General features: G+C 50.3%; 1 pseudogene; it reads right to left on the bottom strand.

Annotated features, from left to right (window-relative positions):
• Positions 1-8,828: 8,828 nt before the first annotated feature.
• LOC149356160 (uncharacterized) lies at positions 8,829-10,138 on the bottom strand (annotated as a pseudogene).
• Positions 10,139-11,017: the final 879 nt, after the last annotated feature.

Genomic DNA, 11,017 nt, shown 5'->3' with positions numbered 1-11,017 from the left:
ATGCGGACGAGGAGCGCGAACAGGCGCCGTAGCCTTGGCTGCGTTGACAGCTATGTATGAAACGGAGTATAATCAGTTGTATCGTTGAAACTTACCACACCTTACTTAATTGAACTGAAACTGAAACCTAGAGCGTCTCCTTCGTCTTCACAACAATTAACCAAAGTTTTATAATCTTCCTGGCTACCTGCTAACACTACAATATCATCCGCATACATTAAACCCGGGTGCCGCTGCTCAATAATATTCCCGCCTAATCTGTACGACAGATTATAACCTAAAATAGTTTTCTGTAGCCTTCTGTCCATATTTATCACATAAAGCATGAACAGGAGCGGTTATAGAGGACAACCTTTCCTTAATCTTTTTTGTAGCCCCAAAGTTGTGGTACTTTTTATCTCTTCTCTTGTAATTTCAACTTTAATATCTTTGTAGATTTACTGTAGGAAATATACCGTACCTAGGAAATAACCGACACCTACTTCTTTTCATATTGTCACGACCAGAGGAGCCGTGAAGGTAGACGTCGGGAAGAACCCAAGACCGGGAGCCTTCTTTTAATTATGGAGCCAGCTTCCACGGCACAGAACAGAACAGCGCGCCGCGAGAGCCCACCGCCGCTTCGTCGTCGTCTTCGACTCAGCGCGGAGGCCGCGCGGCGCGTTAGGCGCGTGGCATTATTCCCCCCCGCGAAAGCAAACATCGTCTCGATGTGGAATGGGGTATGTACAGTGAGGGGAGGAGGAACAAAAAAAAGACTGGGGGTGAGGTGAACTATACAGTGCGCGCTAGATGACATGCAGAAAGAGTCAAGTTCACAAGTGGAGTAAGGGGAAAAGGTACGAAACAGCGTGAACACAGCGCTCAGTCACGCGAAAAGTACGGCTTTCAGCGCACTACATGCACGATTTCAGGCCGTTGACGCTGAGGGCCGGCGACCACAGTTCCATGGGGGACAACTTCGTAGTTGACGCTGTTCAGGCGGCGCAGGACTCTGTACGGGCCAAAATACCTATTTAAAAGCTTTTCGCACAATCCCTTGCGGCGCACTGGTGTCCACACCCACACGTGGTCGCCCGGCTCGTAGTGCACGTCCCTGTGCCGAAGGATATAGTGTCGGGTGTCGGCGGATTGCTGGTCCTTGATGTGCAAGCGGGCCAGCTGACGGGCCTGCTCTGCTTGCTCCACGAAGTGGCCAGCTTCAGGGGGAAGCTCTGCGTCGCCGTACGGCAGCATGGCGTCTAGCATCATACGGACCTCTCTGCTGTACACGAGACGGAACGGGGTGAACTGGGTGGTTTCCTGCGTCGCGGTATTATATGCGAAGGTGACGTACGGCAAGACCTCATCCCAGGTTTTGTGTTCAACGTCGACGTACATCGAGATCATGTCCGCTAATGTTTTGTTGAGCCGTTCCGTTAGACCATTGGTTTGGGGATGATACGCTGTTGTTGGTCGATGAGCAGTATGCCTAAGCGCTAAGATGTCACGTAGGAGTCGGGCTGTAAACGCCTTGCCTCGGTCAGTAATGATGGCCGATGGGGCGCCGTGTCTAAGCACGATGTCGTGCATAAAGAAGTGGGCAACTTCGGCGGCAGTACCTCGCGCAAGGGCCTTCGTTTCAGCGTAGCGGGTCAAGTAGTCTGTGGTGACTACGATCCACTTTTGGCCGGAAGACGAGAGAGGAAATGGACCCAGAAGGTCCATGCCGATTTGTCGAATGGTATTTGTGGCGGCTCGATGCACTGAAGCAGTCCAGGAGGCTTGAGCGCGCGTTTTTTTCGCCGCTGGCATTGACGGCATGTCCGGACATAATGCTTGACACTTGAAGTTAGGTTGGGCCAGTAATAGTTCTTCCGGATTCGGGATAAGGTGCGGGTAACTCCAAGGTGGCCGGAAGTCGGTTCATCATGGCAGGCAAGGAGGACTTCATCCCGCAGATCAGACGGTATGACGAGCAGGTAAGTTGTCGGACTTGAAGTAGAGTTCTTTTTATAAAGCACCCCTCTCCGCAGGCAGAATGACGATAGTCCACGAGCTATGTTTCGTGGTATTTCAGGGCACCCACCTTCGAGATGTTCGATGAGCAGACGGAGCTCGGCGTCGGAATCCTCTCTGGAAACGAGCTCAGATGTGCTGACCGCTCCAAGGAAGCTATCATCGTCGGTGGTGTCTTGCGGAGGAGGTTCGACGGGAGCGCGTGACAAGGTATCAGCGTCGGTTTATTTCCGGCCTGACTTGTAGGTGACGGTGAAATCGAATTCCTGCAGGCGTAATGCCCAACGTGCTAGGCGGCCGCAAGGGTCCTTTAAATTTTTCAGTCACCACAGCGAGTGGTGGTCGGTGACGATACGAAACGGTCTGCCATAGAGGTATGGGCGGAACTTGGCGGCGGCCCAGACTACCGCTAAACATTCTTTTTCCGTGGTAGAGTAGATCAACTCAGCACGCGATAGTGCGCGGCTGGCGTAGGCAATTACTTTGTCGACACCGTTTTGCCGCTGAACTAGAACGGCGCCAAGACCGACGTTGCTCGCATCCGTGTGCACCTCTGTGTCGGCATCTTCGTCGAAATGTGCCAGGATGGGCGGTGATTGGAGTAGGCGTCATAACCCGTCGAAGGCAGTCTGTTGTTCGTTGCCCCAGGAAAATGACGTGTCATCACGGGTTAGGAGCGTCAGAGGGCTGGCGAGCTGGGCGAAGTTTCTAATGAAGCGGCGATAATAGGAGCACAGGCCCAGAAAACGTCGGACTGCTTTTTTGTTGGAGGGGACCGGAAAGGCAGCAACGGCAGCAAGCTTCTCTGGGTCAGCGCGGATTCCGTCAGCACTAATGACGTGCCCGAGGAACTTCAATTCGGTGAACCCAAAGTGGCATTTTTCTGGTTTGAGGGAGAGGTTGGCGGATCGAATGGTTTTGAGGACAGCCCTGAGGCGGTGCAGATGTTCCGTGAACGTTGCGGAAAAAATGATGACATCGTCAAGATAAACAAGACAGGTCTGCCACTTCAAACCGGTGAGAACGGTGTCCATCATTCTTTGGAACGTGGCAGGAGCACAGCAGAGCCCCAATGGGAGGACGCGAAATTCATACAGCCCGTCCGGTGTAATGAAGGCGGTTTTCTCACGGTCCCTCTCATCAATATCTATCTGCCAATAACCACTTCTGAGGTCGACCGAAAAAAAGTACTTGGCTTGACGAAGTCGGTCGAGGGAGTCGTCGATACACGGGAGCGGGTACACGTCTTTCTTGGTCACACTGTTCAGCTTCCTGTAGTCGACGCAGAACCGTAGTGTCCCGTCTTTCTTTTTCACGTGGACGACAGGAGACGACCACGGACTGCTTGACGGTTGGATGACGCCGTCTGTGAGCATCTCTTCGACCTGTGTTTGAATAGCATCTCGCTCACGAGGGGACATACGATAGGGCTGCTGATGGATGGGTCGGACTCCTTCATGCGTGATAATACGGCGTTTAACTATCGACGTTTGGCGCACTTTGGACGACGACGTGAAACACGCACCAAACTCCCGCAAGAGGTCCTGGAGTTGCCTCTTTTGAGTGGGTGGAAGGCCAGGATTTATGTCTACGCTGGTGACCGCTTCGGCGTCAGCTCCAGGTATGTCCTCCACACAAGCAAAGCATTCGGCCACTTCCTGAACATGGTAGACGTAAGCGATGGCTGTGCCACGGAACAGATGTCGATGTTCATTGCTGAAGTTGGTGACAAGGACCTCTGTACAACCGTCATGAAAGGATCCAAGGCCCCGTGCCACCGCAACCCCCTTAGTGAGTACGAGGGAGACATTAGGCTCGACAACCCGGAGTCCCCTATGTGGCTCGTCGCAGGTAACTCTCGTGAGAATGCTGGCACGTGGTGGCACCGTAACGTTATCGTCGGCGACTCGCAGGGCGGACCGAGAACCCTGGTGCGCAGGTTCTTCTGTGGCCATTGCGGTAGAAAACGTCACCAAGCGGTTCGGGAGGTCTATGACCGCACCGTGCTCGCAAAGAAAGTCGATGCTAAGGATGACATCGCGAGAACATTCGCGGAGAACGAGAAAAGTGGCAACGAATGTGCAGCCTCGAACCGTAACCCGGGCCGCACACATGCCGAGTAGTGCGACAAGATGTCCGCCTGCCGTGCGTATGTCGGGACCGTCCCAGGGTGTCGTCACTTTTTTCAGGGCCGTCGTAAGCCGTCCGCTAAGGATAGAGTAATCTGCGCCCGTATCAACCAACGCGCTGACCTCCTTTGTGTCGACGAGAACAGGGATATCCAAGGAGACGCTGCCTTCAGCACGGCCCGTCGATGGCTGTTGTGGAGGATTCAGTCGGTGCGGCGGCGGAACCTGGTCGGCGACTGGGGTTGCGCTGTCGGAGCGATTCAAGCGGCGCGTTGGGGGAAACTCTTCGGCGATGCGGCGTTCGGCGTCTGGGCGATTGGGTCGGTGCGGCGGCGGAAGCGGGTCGGCGATTGGGGTTGCGACATCGCGGCGATACGAAAGGCGCGTCGGGGAAAACTGTGCAGCGATGCGGCGTGCGACGTCGGGGCGATTCAGTTGCTGCGGCGGTGGAAGCTTTGCGTCGGAACGGCGTTCGGCGGCCTCGCCTCCAAAGGCCGCCGGAGCTAGTTTTCCCGACGAGGGCTCGAGGAACCACGTTGTCCTGAGACGAAACGGGACCCAGAGGGCGAAGACCAGCGTGGAGAGGTCGATCGCTACTCGCGGCGCGGAGGAGATGGTGAACTACGCTGGCGGGTGGCATACTCGGCGATGTCTTGAGGGCGCTCTCCAGGGCGTGGACGGGGGCTGTCGACAGAAAAACCGCGTAGTCCCATTTCGCGATAGGGGCACCGCCGGTAGAGATGGCCGGCCTCACCACAGTGGTAGCAGAGCGGGCGTTGATCCGGAGTGCGCCAGAGGTCAGTCTTCCGCGGTGCCTGGCGCCGATCCGCCCAGTAAGGAGTCGGCTGGGCAGAGTGCACCGCGACTAATGGTGCGGTGTAAGGCGAAGGCCCAGGAGATGGGGCCGCGCGGCGCACGACGTCCGCGTACGTGACTGGCTGGACAGGAGTCGGGTACGGCGCGGGATCGTATGGGGTCGGTTGCGGCGCCGGCATAGCTGCAGCGTCTTGTGCCCTGAGTGCCTGTCGGACTTCCTCGCGGATGACGCTGGTGACGGAATCGACGCGAGGGGCAAAGGTGGCTTGAAGGTGATGCAGCTCCTCGCGGACCACGGAACGGATGAGTTCGCGAAGGGACTCCGGATTCGTCCTGGGATCATGGTCGAACCGGTCCAACGTTGATAGAGTCGACGTTTGGCGCAGTTGCCGGTCGTACTGATGGGATCTTTGCTGCAGCAATTTCTCCATGTGCACGGCGTCGGCCAGGAATTCCGCGACGGTGTTGGGCGGCTTCCGCACGAGGCCGGAAAAGAGCTGGTCTGTTACGCCGCGCATCAGGTGCCGCAGCTTTTTTTCTTCAGGCATGGCCGGATCGGCGCGATGGCAAAGACGCATCACATCCTCGACGTACATGGCAACACCCTCATTGGGAAGCTTAATTCGAGAGGACAGCGTATGCTCTGCGCTCTCCCGGCGGTCGCTGTTGGCGTACGTACTCAGGAGCTGACGTCGAAAGTCCGGCCACGTAGAGAAAGTAGTCTCATGGTTTTCGAACCACGTTCGTGCAGTCTTCAAGGCTGAAGTAAACGTTACGCAGCTTTCTAGCGTCGTCCCAGCAGTTTATTTATTTCGTGTACCCTCAGGGCCAGAGGCATTATAGAGGGGAGTGGTTACAAAAATTTCAGAAAAAAAATGTACAGTGCAGCAAACTAATTAGTAATACAAAAATAATTGCTCCTAGTTATACATTATTAGCTGTTGGGTTCTTGGTGCGCTGGTTAATAGTATATAATGCACAAAATACAGCGCAGCAATACAGTGAAAAAGAAACTAAACGCTCGTACAAAAAACAACAAGAATATAGAATTAAAAAAAAAGATGATGCTCCTACTTTACAAAGTTTTCTAATGCTGTTTTGAAGCGTTGGTTATCAGTAATGGTAGCGGTAGATGCAGGAAGGTGATTCCACTCAGCAGCTGTGCGCGGAAGAAATGACTGAAACATGGCATTGGTTTTGCAAAATGGAATTCCGACTTTGTTATTGTGATCTAGCCTTGATGAAATGTATTGGGGAGGGGAGATCAGTTCGTGGCGAAGTGAAGGATGATAAAATATCTTGTGAAAAAGTGAGAGTCTAAGGGCTTTACGGCGAGATGCTAAAGATGGCAGGCTGAGATTTAATTTCATTGCAGAGATGCTGGCAGTTCGGTTATAATTACATACAATAAAACGAGCAGAATTATTCTGGACCATTTCTAATGAGTGAATTAGGTTTTGTTGAAAGGGATCCCTTACTGCTGCAGCATACTCTAGCTTTGAGCGGACCAGTGTCTTATATAGTAGTTTTAGGGAAGAAGGTGCCTTAGAGAAATTACGTTTTAGACATCCCAGCATGCGATTAGCATTATTAATTACGTCAGAAGTGTGAATGTACCAAGTGAGGTTGCTAGTAATATGGATACCAAGATATTTGTAAGAAGAAACAGGATCTAGAGGGACATTATTAAGGTGATAGGAAGGTAGCTGGCCGGAGTTCTTGACACACGCAGAAATTTACATTTTTTGATGTTTAATTCCATTGACCATGATTGGCACCAAATACAGATAGCGTTAAGGTCTGCTTGAAGAGAAGATATGTCATCGTCGCAAATTATTTCCCTGTTGATGACGCAATCATCTGCGAATAAATGAATGTTAGAGGAAACACAAGAGGGTAGATCCTTAATGTAAATTAAAAAAAGTAGAGGACCAAGTACCGACCCTTGAGGTACGCCGGACTGTACTTTACTTGGCTGCGAGGTTGAGTCATTAGTAGAAACAAATTGCGAACGGTTAAAAAGAAAGCATTCGATCCAAGCAAGCAGTTTGGGATCAATGTTAAGTTGATGTAACTTAAACATTAGAAGGTTATGGCATACTTTATCAAATGCTTTCGAGAAATCTAAAAATATACATTCGGCAAGTGAACAGCGGTCAAGGATGACCTTTAGCTGATGCGTGAATGATACTAGTTGTGTTTCACATGAATAAGTCTTGCGGAAGCCATGTTGCGATGGTGAGAAAAATGAATTAGATTCGAGAAAGCTAGCTAGATTTGAGGCAAGGACATGTTCTAGAATTTTACATGGGATGCAAGTGAGCGAGATAGGCCGGTAGTTAAAAGGACAATGCTTGTCACCTGATTTATGGAGTGGGATCACCTTCCCTACCTTCCATTCAGCCGGCAAAGAACTTTTCTCGAGCGACTGCTGGAATAACTTTGTTAGAAAAATGGAAGAATAACAGCTCGTGTTTTTCAGAAATTTCGCGTAGATTAAATCGTGCCCAGGAGCGGAAGATGGTTTTAGAGATGAAATTATTGATTCGACGCCTTCTGCTTCAATGGTTATGGGAAACATTGCTGGATAAACATTGTTGTGCGTAGATTGGAGCGTAATATTGGTAGTTGAAGAAAAGTTGCGCAGGAAAACTTCGTTAAGTACAGACGCACATTCGTTAGCTGGAATAACATTGGAAGAGCTGTCAATCAAGGTTATCATGTCATCCGCTTTGGGGTTAATCACACGCCAGAATTTTTTTATGTCGGTTTTAAGCATTGATGGCAAGGTATTATGAAGAAAGTTATTCTTTGCTTGTTTAAGAGCGGTTAAATACTCATGGGCTGCCAGTTTGTATTTAGTCCACCGTGTTATGCTGACAGAACCTTTCGCAGATTTGTAGAGACGCTTTTTTTTTATTATACAAGCGCTTGAGACAGGTGCTGTACCATGGAGCGTTATGGTTACAGACAAGGGTGCGAAGTGGGATGTATCTGTTTGTTAATTCAGCAATTTTGGAAGAAAACATATTCCAGTTAGACTGAACACTACGGCAGTCAAAGTATTGTAGAAAGACGTCAAGGAAGACTGATAATTCAGTATTAATGGCTTCAAAATTAGCTTTTGCATAATTTCGAAACGGTTTGAATTTTTTAACGGTTTTTGGTCGCAAGATATTCAAGTTGAATCAAAAGGGCCGAATGGTCGCTCAAGCCGGGTAAGTACGTGATGTCGGAAACAAGATCAGGTTGCGCTGTGAATACAAGGTCCAGTGTGTTTGCGACAGATTCCATAATTCTTGTAGGCTGCGTAACAAGTTGTGAAAACGAAAAAACAGAGCACATTTCTAAGAACTCATTGGCTAATGAAGAAAAAGGCTGTAAGGTTGGAGATCCAGTGTTCCATACTATATTTGGTAGGTTAAAATCGCCAAGCAGAAATAAAGGTAACGTGGGATAACGGCATGTACCGATGTTAATGATATCATGGACCTCATTTACGAAGTTAGATGAATGGTTTGGGGGACGGTAACAAACACCAATGATTATCTTCTGGTGGTTTAGTTCAACGATGGCCCAAACCATTTCTAAGTCAGTAGATACATGAATACACTGGGATGCAAAATCTTTCGAAATGGCTAAGAGCACGCCGCCTCCCTGTCGCATTGTTCGGTCACAACGATAGAGTGAAAAACGATGAGCGGTCTGAAAAAGTTCGTGATCTTGAACCTGTGAATGCAGCCACGTTTCTGTAAGCACTAAAATATCGGTATTGCAAGTATCTAAGACAGAGGTTAAGGAAGCGCGTTTATTCATGATGCTACGAATATTAGTAAAAAAAACTGATACGTGGGACGCGTCTTGTCCACTTCCCCTCGCGCTTTACTAACTTGGGACGTGTTCACAATCAACATGCTCGCCGCTATCTCGTGGTTCGTACGCGGCATTTTCGCTGATGGTGTCTGTTGCCGGGTCATAGACAAAATGTTTTTTATTCATGATTAGTTTAGTGTATCTTAACTGGAAAGGACATGGTTGGGGCTGGCTTTTAGCGTACTCAATGAGTTTTTTTCGGGCATGGCGTGTGGCGGGCGAAAAATCTTCGGAAATAGAGACATCATTTTCTTTTAGCTTTGCTCGCGCGGAAAGTACTTTCTCTTTTGTTTTCGTGCTGGCAAACTTGACAACAATTGGGCGACACTTATCGGGCGTGTAGCGACCTATGCGATGGGCGCGTTCTATTGCTGTGTCGGGTAGGCTGGGCTGTCGATTGCTTCGGCTAGTGCTGCCCTTACGTTCGACTCTGACTGTTCCCATGATTCGCGAGAATCAGGGATTCCATGAAAAATTAAATTATTGCGTCAAGATCTATCCTCAAGTTCGTCAACACGCAGTTTTAAAGAGTCGAGCCGATTTGTCTGGACTTGTGCTGACACTTGAATTCCAGCAATGTCATCATCGAGACGGTCTAATACTTTTGTTTTTTCTTCAAGATTGTCTAAACTCGTCTGGATTGCCTCAATTTTGGTCTCGATGTTCTTTTGACCAACCTTAATTGCCTTAACGTCGCTAACCAACTCGGCCTGGCCCTTAGCGGGTTCTACAGATCGTGCCTGGAGGTCCTTTAATAGCCGAAAAAGAACTTCCATCTGCTCCGAAGGATTGGCGGGCAAATGTTGCAGTTCAAGTAATGCTTCAGTATTACGCGTGGTGGGCCCCGGATTAGTCTCTACATCACCGGAGCGCAGTATGAGCATCGCCATTGAGAAACAATCGCAGACAATTTCACAAAGCACTTGTTGGCACGGAAGCAATAGCAAGAACGGGTCGTCACTTTTCTTAGCATAAAGCGAAACGTTTTTACACACCTGCGAAGGGTAAAGATGTGCTGCATGAGCCATGGTGTTCCAAATGCTGCTTCTGTGCCAACTAAACGGACTGTCGCTCAGACAGCCGCTTAAATTGCCAGTGCGATGTGACGTCAGAGTCGACGATGAAGGTACGTAGAAAGCCGGGCGCATTAACTGTAGTGGATCCAGGTGAAGATAGTTGAAGGGCTGCTGGTAGAATGCGTCATCGCTTGATTGTAGCAGCGGTGTGGAAATGTCATCCGCCGAGTATGCTGGGGGCGGACACAGCAGTACCAAGGACGCGAAGATCGTCTGCGAAGGGTAAAGATGCGCTGCATGAGCCATGGTGTTCCAAATGCTGCTTCCGTGCCAACTACAAACAAAGGTCGCGACCCGGTCGTAGTGAGCCAACCAGTCTTCGGCATCTTCAAACAGGTCGCCGTGAAAGGGCTTAGGCGTGCGTGGAGTCTGAAGGGTGAGATAGGTGGGGCTGGCTGCAGGGACAGTCGTAGGCAGGGCGGGCAGTGGCGTCGCCATGAGTGGAGTGGTAGTTGAAGGCGCGCTGACAATAGGAAGGGCCTCGGGGGACAGGCCGCGGATCCTCCGGCTGGCACGATGGACAGGGGTGGTCACAAGAGGCGGACGCGTCGAGTCGTCCTCAGGAGTAGGGAGCATCGGCCGCACCTCCACCAGTGTCACGACCAGAGGAGCCGTGAAGGTAGACGTCGGGAAGAACCCAAGACCGGGAGCCTTCTTTTAATTATGGAGCCAGCTTCCACGACACAGAACAGAACAGCGCGCCCCGAGAGCCTACCGCCGCTTCGTCGTCGTCTTCGACTCAGCGCGGAGGCCGCGCGGCGCGTTAGGCGCGTGGCAATATGTTCCACAGGAGCTTCCTGTTAACGTTGTCGTATGCACCACTTAACTCCCGAAAGGATAAATATAGAGGTCTGCTTTCCGCCTTAGCTATTTCTATGCATGGGGTAAGCACGAACAGGCTATCATCTAAGCGCCTACCCCTTCTGAACCCATTCTTAAGTTCTCCGAGTATCCTGCTACCATCTACCCATGACTGCATTCTTAATTTCACTGCCTGCATTGTCGGCCTGTATAAAACAGCTGTTTTCGTAATCGGTCGGAAAGATTTTATGTTCATCTTAACTCCTTTCACTTTATAAACCAAGTTCATTTTTCTTTCTCCAGCTGTGCGGAATTTGCTTATTT

Source organism: Amblyomma mixtum, chromosome 3 (assembly GCF_055824585.1).
Source record: "Amblyomma mixtum isolate Tamu chromosome 3, ASM5582458v1, whole genome shotgun sequence".
Lineage (NCBI taxonomy): Eukaryota > Metazoa > Arthropoda > Arachnida > Ixodida > Ixodidae > Amblyomma > Amblyomma mixtum.
Note: the sequence above shows the minus strand (reverse complement) of the source record. Positions and strands in the feature narration are given on the sequence as shown.